The sequence below is a fragment of the Sparus aurata genome, chromosome 22, assembly GCF_900880675.1.
Source record: "Sparus aurata chromosome 22, fSpaAur1.1, whole genome shotgun sequence".
In the NCBI taxonomy this organism is placed as follows: domain Eukaryota; kingdom Metazoa; phylum Chordata; class Actinopteri; order Spariformes; family Sparidae; genus Sparus; species Sparus aurata.
The window spans coordinates 1385699-1395210 of NC_044208.1; the positions used below are offsets into that span (position 1 = coordinate 1385699).

Genomic DNA, 9512 nt, shown 5'->3' on the forward strand with positions numbered 1-9512 from the left:
AGATTTCAACTGGACTGTTGGCAAAATGCCCCTTACGTTCCTGGATACTTCAGAGAGAAGTACCACACGGAACTAACTGTGAATTATGGCTGCTCGATTATGGCAAAAATGATAATCACGATTATTTTGATGGATATTGTAATCCCGATATTAAAGACGATTATTCATTGATTTGAGAACAAGCACTTATTGAACTTTGACCCGATAAGTTTGACAAACAAGAAAAATGCAAATAAATAAGAGAAATATATATCAATAAAATGAATTAAATAATATGTCAAAATAAAAAATAAACACTATCTCGGTGCAGCTCGACCATAGGTCTGTTGTGGTGGCAAAATATAATGCTGTTGACACTTCTCTTGCAACTTGTCCACGACATTCGTCATAAAGGGCAGGCAGCGCAATTCTGCTGATATGGTGACGTGATGGTAACACATTTGTTCCGAGTCAGACTCCTCGAAACCGAAGTGTTTCAACACCACAGAATTCACTTTACCTTTCTTCCCGACCAAAGGCTGCATTTCTGCCATCTTCTACAGTCTTCTTCTACACGTTTTTTCAAAACACACACTGGCAATACGCACCGGCGTGGCTGAAAGTGAAAACTTTCAGGCGGGGGCGGGGCGGAGCGAAGTGCACAGGTGGAGATGGAAGGGTTTGCTGCATTTACCACACAAGACACGGCGTGCGGCAGAATGATCGTTTTATTACGATTATCTTGTTTTCATGATCGAGGGAAGCCAAAATCGAAATTGAAATTCGATTAATCGCCCAGCCCTACTGTGAATCTCACCAACACATTTCCCAAAACAAAACAAAAAAATAAGGAAATAAAAAAAGGCAATGACGGAAGCAGTAAATGAATGTACATATTTAAGACCTAACTAAATGTAATTTAAGATCTATATGAAAAATATGGATGTATTTTAGACTTTTTAAGACCCCGCGGAAACGTTGCCCTGTTACTAGCAGCTATATAAAACAACCCTCGGCTACCTGCCCAACACCAACTAACATGGCCTGACTCCGTTAGTGAGCAATTTTTTTAGGATGAAATGAATGCTTATGCAGTGTCTGCTGAATGTGTCAACAGGCAAGTATAAAGTTATAATTTGTCTAGGCTGTGGGTTTGTCAACTCGTTGAGAAGTTTTGCCTCCAAGTGGCTGCAACGGTTACATTAATGCATCCTTATTGTGCACAACTGCAGCATATAAGAAAACCTCAAGTGATCTCTTGCATGTGCCACAAGATGATTTGAGGTAGAGAAATTGTGCAAGCTGTTTAAAAAGTGGCATACCCTACAGAATGCAAACTGCAATATTAACAAGTACTGAGAAGTGACAGTTAGAGGTCTCTGGACTATGCACTGTCAGCCTTGGTGCATGCAATCTAACCCTTGAACTGGAGAGGACCATGGGTAGCATATGTAATGGAGGACTCCATTTAAAGGAGAAGTCAGGAGAGCTCGACAGGGGGAGGGGGCTCCAATAAGAGTCTCTCTTCCTGACAGCCACACACTGGAGTGGGGGAGGGTTAAAAACACCAAACCCTCTTCCTGAGTCTGTAGCAGTGGCCATAATGTGATGGATCCTTCTCTTGCAAATACTTGATTCCCATTTGGCATTACAGGTATTACTCTGACACTTATACACTGAAGAGAACATACACTGTATAATGACCTAAGTGGACAGGTCAGTGAGCAGAGCGCTGACTGAAAGAGCAGGTATCATGTTATGTCTACATCATTCTGAGTCGGCAGAGAATCTGTAGTGACACACAGAGAACGAGAAAGGTAAGCCAATACCATCTCCTGAGTTAAAAACTTACTCTGCACTGCTGATTGAAACAACAAGCATTTGTTCTCCATCCAAGCACACTCATATGCACTATTTATCCTTGTAATAGGAGAAAGAAATGACACACCCCCACCCTTTGCTCTGATTGGTGATAAGTTGTTGTGCAAACTGCAAATGATAAATCAGGAAACAGGTTATTCAGGAAAGACGATTTAAGTGTTGGCACAGCCCTCGCAACAACATGCCACAACCTCAGCTTGTTGTAAAAGTTCTAAAACATGAATGTAAGTCCTGCTTGTTTATTGTCTGAAAACAAATAGAACAAGTGAACCTAATTCCTCACCTTGATCAACAAGCATCAAGGCAACTGTGCAGTCACCTAACTGTGATGACAGTTAGCCTGTTAGTATATGACATCCGAAACAAAGAAGTTAGCAGCCTGCTGTTCTATAACACTCGATCCCCACCAAAATCCTGATTAAGTACTCATCATACGGGCTCTGAGCATTTGTTGCGGAGTCTCCAAAGAGTAGCAAATCAGCAAGGCCTTCTAGCAACATATTTGCCCGGCTACAGGCACACATGGTTTCAGTTAGGGGTCTGCACCTATAAACAGTTGGCCATGGCAGCCTATTGGTCAGGAAGTGCAATGTTGACTACAAGTCAAGACAGGCACAAGCTGCTAATGAATGATATACACTCTTGCAGTCAAGCTATGACAACACAGTTTTGACTGTAGGTGTGTAAAGGCCGACAGAGAGGTGATTCTGAGCTCTTCAGAGTTGTGAATAAACTTTCAAGCGGCCAAAATAAGATGTGTTGTTTACAAAAACAGTCAGGTAGTTTGTACTTGTACTTGTACTTTTGTGGCTAACTTTTATATCAAAAAGTTCATTTAATTTAAAAAAAACAATTAAATTTGTGAGCTGCCAGTTTTGTGATAAAACACTAATTGGACACAGGCTCATTACCTGCCAAACTGGCTGGCAGTGCTGACCCACTTTTCAGCCACCACCAACATTTTGCTTCATTTGGCGGTGGCTGGTGGAAGACCAGCCTAAATGATCAATATGGAGAAACACACTCAACACACCCAGAGAGGGTTTTAACTGTGCCAAGCAGACCACCAAAAATGTCCAAACGTTACCATGAACCGAGAAAAGCTTTATAAAACATTCTAAAGATTACTTAAACTAAATGACATGCCTCTTGTTTATATATTCTGTTTGAGTATTGGTCCATCTAAACCATTGGTTCATTAAAGATGATTTGAAGCGCATGAAAATAACTAGTTGTACATCTAGTAAACAGGGTTACAATGGTATGAGATTTTGACGGCACAATAACAAACTAAAAATTTCACAGTATCATGCTATTATACAATTCTTATAATTAGAATATCAATAATCATTATAAGAATGACCCATAACCAAATGTAAAAAGATCTTTTTAATACCACTAAAATCTTAATTTTGATACTGTGCAAATGTATACTATAGAGCCCAACAGATTCTTGAATTTTGGGGTCGATAACCATGTTGGGAAGCGAAAAATTGGGATATCGATCAACCAAACACTTCTGACAAAGACATGTAACACAGGCAGGATAATTTACCTTTAAACAATAAACTTTATTGTCTAAAATGATGGCAGTGCACTGAGACAGTACATTTATCGTGGATTTATCAGCACATATTGGACAACATATACAAGGATAGAATACATCTGTGACAGGCCAATATTGGCCTATAGTATAAGATGATAAATCTGTTGGGCTCTAGTACACAGTGTGATAATCAGCATTTTTCATATCACTGTATATCTTGGAAATTGAATATCACTGAAACTCCAGGGCTCCAGACTGCGACCAAATGGTCCCACTTTGCAACCAAAATTTGAGACAGCATGTGCGACCAGTGAATTTGCCGGTGGTTTTTTTTTTACACTGGTACGTGGAAGGACCGAATCAAAGAAACTGGATTCACAGGTGGCAGGTGTGTGAGAGGGGGAGTGAACGCACTGTAAGCGGCTAATGTGTGGAGGGGGAGGGGCCTAAAGTTGTTCCGAGCGTGGAAGGAGACGGTTTCACTTTCAGCGAACAATGGCAAGACGAACTCTTGATGTTCCCCGATAAGCCTCGTAGTGTGCCAGAGTCAAAGCCTGACTCCAAGGATGAGTTCGAGTCTGAAGACACCAGTGTAGGGCAAAAGGGCAGAAAATTGTGTTTTCTGGAAGAATGGCTGCGCAAATTTGACTGGTTAAGGTATCTCAGAAAGACGAAATCCATGAACTGCCAATTCTGCAGTCAATACCTGCAACATATGGGGAACACGAAATTTGCAGGTAATGCAGCACTGCACAATTAAAACATAACACATTGGTCAAACACAGTGCTAGTCTAAGGCATAAAATATGCCGTGGCCCATACTCCAATGAAAATGCAACTCCACTGTCACTTGCATTTAGAAGGCAAGTGCACTGAACTCAACTTCTATATATAACTGATATATGGTGTGCGCCCCTTTGTGATTGTGCCCCTAAAATTTTCAGTTTGGGGCCACTGTGCTCCAAGTAAAAAAAGTTAGTCTGGAGCCTTGAACTCCTATCAACAAGCAGGGAAAAAAATAACAAAGATCTTCTTTGAACATGCAGCTTTTTAAACTCACGTTTTCCAGTTACCTGACTCTTGCCTTACAAACAAAGATGCAACTTTGAAAAAACTAGGTCAACTGTGCAACCTTTACTTTCCTTTCAATTCTGGCACCTTTAGATGCTTCGCAAGAATATACCACAGGTGAGAAAATGATGACAGATCTGATTATCTCAAATCTTAACTAGAACAAGAACACAGCAACACAACAACAACCAAGCTGTCATTTAGGCTGGCAAAGGCTCAGACCCACCCCCTTATAAGTTTCCATCACAACAGCCACAAACCAGGACCATCTGATCCATGAGGGACAGAGTCAGAAAGTTATAGAGCAGGTTATGTGACTCACTCATCACCTGATTTTTAAAAGGAAAGCAAGCACACAGTCTGGTGTTTTTACGTGTCTCCTTTATCTTCACTTGGCTGCAATTGTGCAACACCTGGTCAGTAAAGTCAGTCAAAGTAAAGAGCACAGAAGCTCCATCTGCATCAGCTGACAATGAAAATAACAGGATACATATAGTGACGTTTACGGCAAGACGTTCATTTTTACGTATCTAAGTTCGCTGATTGAGATTTACAACTGAGCCAAACTGGCCAGCCAGCTAACCTAGATAACTTATAACAAAGTGTCATTGTTACACAGAAAATAGTCTGATAGTCGTAGAAAAGAGATACAAGTTTCCTTTGAGCTTAAACTGGAGGCTTCTTATATGTAAAATAGTGAAGCTACAATTTTATGATTTAACGTTTCCATCCAGGACTAGTCCTGCGATGTTTCAAAGGAAAGCTCAATGGAAAAAGTAGCCTAACATGGGCTACAAAACATGTAGCGTCAGCCAGCGTTATGCTAAAATAAAAAGACCAATAATATATATTTCCAGTTATTAATAGCATGGCAGACTTAGGACAGAAGTTAACAAATGTGTTACAAGCTTTTGACAGTGATTTGCCAACTCGGCCGAGACGGGAACAGCCTCCAACACTTCAAGGGAGCTAGCTCAGCTAACTGCTTGCTGTGGACAACAACTTTTTCCACATCTGAAAAGTGTTTCTCTCCATTTTCTTTCAAACAATGTGGCACGAAATATAACGGCGTTTATCGCACAAGACGCTGAAATGCGCTTTCATTTCACAGCTACGCTAATAAAACGATATTCTTCCGGCTGCTGCTCACTGGCTAAAGCCTAGTTCACTTTCTGTAACTTACCTTTCCGTCTCCGCTGCCGCCGCCACCGCCGCCGCTCCCCGGGCCGCCTTCAACACCCGAGACCGCCGCGGACCTCCAGAGGGCCGCGGAGCTTGGAGAGGAGATGCCGAGAGGGGACCAGCTACTACCAGGGAGAGGAAGAGCCAACTGCACCGAGGCCCCGGGCCTTGTGTGTCCTCGAAATAGCGTCCGGGGAGGGATAAAGAGCTTCAGCCCTCCGCCGTTTGACAGAGACTCGGGAATGCCTTTTTGACAGCTCCTCTTCTTCAGCCCCCCCCTCCCCTCGACAGCCCTTCACTTTTCTCTTTTTCCTCACTTCCAGCAGATACGAATCAAAATACTGTCACAGAATATGGCGGCTGCATAAGTAAGCTACTATCGCGAGAGGAAGAGTTGTGTTTCTTTTTTTCAATTTCCAAAGTTGTGCTGAGGGAGGGAGGAGAAAGTTGTGATTGCAAAATGAGCTGAGTGGCCTGCTGCTGCTGCTGCTGCTGCTGCATGAGATGCAAACAAAGGGGAAAAACATGAGTCAGTTCATTTTTAAGTTTACTAGAATTAAAACAATGTGAGAGAAGTGGAAAACAGCCAGAGAAAAGGTTGGGCAAACATCTGCTTTGGTCTGACTATATATCAAATGCAACAGTGACAAGAATGTCCACGATAGCCTTTATTGATGTCATTGTATGTTGCCTCTCTTTATATAGAGGTTAGACTCCAGAGGTCAGCTACAGAGCAGCACCCTGATCACATGTGTTGTATTGCTGAAGGAGAGTGGATCTCCAGTACTGGACTGATCCAGTTTTATGACATCTAAGCAAGATAATCAATGAATGATCACCACCACATTCTTACAGCTGCCAGTTTTCATACCACTTTCAGTCACAGTTTCATGAATTAACAGTAAATTATGTTGCAATTGATGGTGGAGTATTCATCTATTTATGCAGGAGCGGAAAATTGTCTCTATAAATATCTATAAACATTATTTACGGCCAAAGAAAGCTTCATGTTTCTAAAGAATGTACTCTCTTTCCTTTGATTTCTTTATCGTCTTTTTTTCACACCATCACAGACCAGCCAGTGTGAGTGGTACGTGTCTTATCAGTGAAAATCAAAAAGTAGGGCTGGACAGACAACAGCTTCTCCTTATCAGTTGACACCTTGTAGATTTGCTATATTTGGCCAAATAACAATTTGATGTAGGGTATGAATACTTCTCTGCCCACTGGAAACAATCCATTTCATAGTTAAGTGTGACATATAATGCTTATTTACAGCAGTATAATTAACGCTCTGTCCACAGCAAGTTTAATACATAATGTAGAGCTCCTGCCTCTGTTTAAATTTTGGTGTAAAACATGAGCACATTGCGCATGAGTCTAATACTGTATTGAGAATGAATATGAGTATTGATACTGTTGGCTCGAACTGCAAGTGACAGAACGTAAGTGTGCTCTGTGTGGCTCATTCTTCTCAAATCTCTATCATTTTTAAACAGTTTTTGTTAAAAGGCAGCTAGATATGACCCAATACATTATGAGTACCGATGCCTCCAGAAGCCTGAAAACAAAGTGTAGAGAAAGGCCTGGTCAAACAGGACAAGACATCAATGAAGTGCAAGTGATAAGATGCTTTTGTGTGAATTTAAACTTTTTAAATGCACACTATGCAAGATTTGTTGGTCTCTGTTAGTAAACAGTATTCCAAGTTTTTTGTTACGTCTGATTTCCAGGTCATCAAATAACAATGCATTGGGCTGGTGAGCCAACAAAACACAGCATCTGAATTTGACAACCTGAGAATGAGACTCAACATCAACTACCTTTACTGATGCCCAGAAACGTCATAAAAACAGTGTAAAATACAAGTGGAGGGCAGGGTCTCTGCAGATCAGACAATGCCACACACTTCTAGTGGGTCATAAGCGATGATTAGAAGGATTTATACACGATTGATTCATGATTTAATTGACTTTTTATTTTTCTTGTCACGCACATAGAGTGCCAAACCCTCATGGGTTTACAATTACTTTTAAAAGTACAGTTGCAGTCGTCAAACAATTTATTACATTTAATTTCATTACAAAATTTCAAATTATTTTGCAGCTTGGCCTTTTCTCCCATGCTTGACAACTAAAAATATTCCCTTTCTGAAGCAGGGTTCTAGTTTTTCATTATCATCCAACTAAAAGATATCAGCATAAATGAAGGATGTTTAGTAAAATGTACATCTCTTACATCCTCATAGACAGGTCAGCAAAACAAGAAATTAATCGCGTTCTCAATTTCACCTAGTTTACACAACAAAGTCTGTCCTCCCCTGGAACCTGCCCATCTCCAAGGCTAATGTCATGTTAGTGTGCGCACATACGGATATGTGCCGTTTGTTTAAATGTGGGATGCGCCAATCTGATATTCAGTATGGTATTGGTCCGACATTGGCCAACATCACAGGATCGGGTATCTGAGAGAGGAACATTCATCATCCGATCGAACTGTGTGCGACATGCCGTAAAGAGAGCAGCGTGTGTCACGTGACTATCGGGAGGAGCTTGAGTGGGACTGTCGTCAGGTCAGCTGTATGAAATGACTTTAAGCTAACAGAAGAAGGAAGCAAAACAGCAGAGTGCTGTTAAGCAAAGCAAGTGTTTCAATGTGTTGCAGGAGTTTTCAACTTTAACCTTCACACCACAAACTTGATAAAACACATGCAGAAACTTCTTGGGAAGGAGTATGCCCAATGTTTTCCTCATGGCCGCTTCGAGTCAAACGAGCTGCATCGATTTGTTTTTCCATCAGAGACGCAGTCACGTCTCATGACTACAGCCAACCCGCGACAAGCACCCGTCTCCCCCTAAAATCAATATTCACCTCCTGTCAGTGCAGGAAACCTGAGAGAAAGGTTTTTAAAATCAGTGTGTTCAGCTCTCAGCACTGTTGCAGCTTCAAAGTGAATCTCTTTAGTTCCCTGTTTGTTCTTCAATCATCTGCTGTGTGACTGTCTCAGTGTTCATTTTCAGTTGCCGGGTGTAGTTACTGCTGCTGGAAACACAATTCGTTCCTGTAATGCTGCTTCAGAATAAAAGCTTTTACATGACTATAATGGGGAGCTTTTATTGTGAAGACGCTTGTAACTGAATTAGAGGAGACACCTTGTTAGTTTCATTCTTGGATGGTACTGCGGGGAAAAGGCTAAAAGTTCTGAGTGTAAAGAAGTCAAACTAACAAGAAGCAACACAACTGCAAGAGTCATTCATGACGTTGTCTCTGAAACTCTTCCTTTAGATAAGTAGACTATTTGTTTTACAGTCTAAGCATCTCTCTATAAAAGCAAGGAATCTCTGTCTGTCTGTCTCTCTGTGTGTGTGTGTGTGTGTGTGTGTGTGTGTGTGTATGTGTTCCTCAAATATCTCTGGGGATGAGGATCAGACTGACCTGAGACTTATAACATGGCTGCTGCGTGTTTTAAGGGTGTGCGACGTCGGATTTGTTTGGACTGCAATGATACTGTTAATAAATTATTTCATAAATGCTTTACCAATTCCGCAAACATTGTCAACCGTAGCCACCATAGCCACGTGCGCACCAGAGCCAATCACTGCACACCATAGCCAGGTGCGCACCAGAGCCAATCACTGCAGAGCTCAAGCCCACGACACACCTTAAGAAACAAGCGGATTTATACCTGAAGCGGCGCGAGCTGGACCGGGATTTTGCCGGCGGTTCGGTTCGGTTCTGTTCTGTGCATCTCAATTTACTGTTGTGGATTAATGAGACTAAACGAGTCCGGACGGAGTCTGTTCGGGTCTGAGGAGATCTGGATACGCAAGGACAACAAAGTGGAATCGGAATC

General features: G+C 41.6%; 1 protein-coding gene across 5 annotated transcripts in view; it reads right to left on the bottom strand.

Annotated features, from left to right (window-relative positions):
- tab2 (TGF-beta activated kinase 1 (MAP3K7) binding protein 2) overlaps nt 1-6089 on the bottom strand; it is a 116841-nt gene extending 110752 nt beyond the window's left edge. The window contains exon 1 of one of the 5 annotated variants that reach the window (XM_030404684.1): nt 5661-6089. The gene's annotated coding sequence lies outside the window, so the exon portion shown is untranslated. The remainder of the gene's footprint in view (nt 1-5660) is intronic. The other 4 variants (XM_030404679.1, XM_030404682.1, XM_030404681.1 and 1 more) reach the window with 4 other exon arrangements.
- Nucleotides 6090-9512: the final 3423 nt, after the last annotated feature.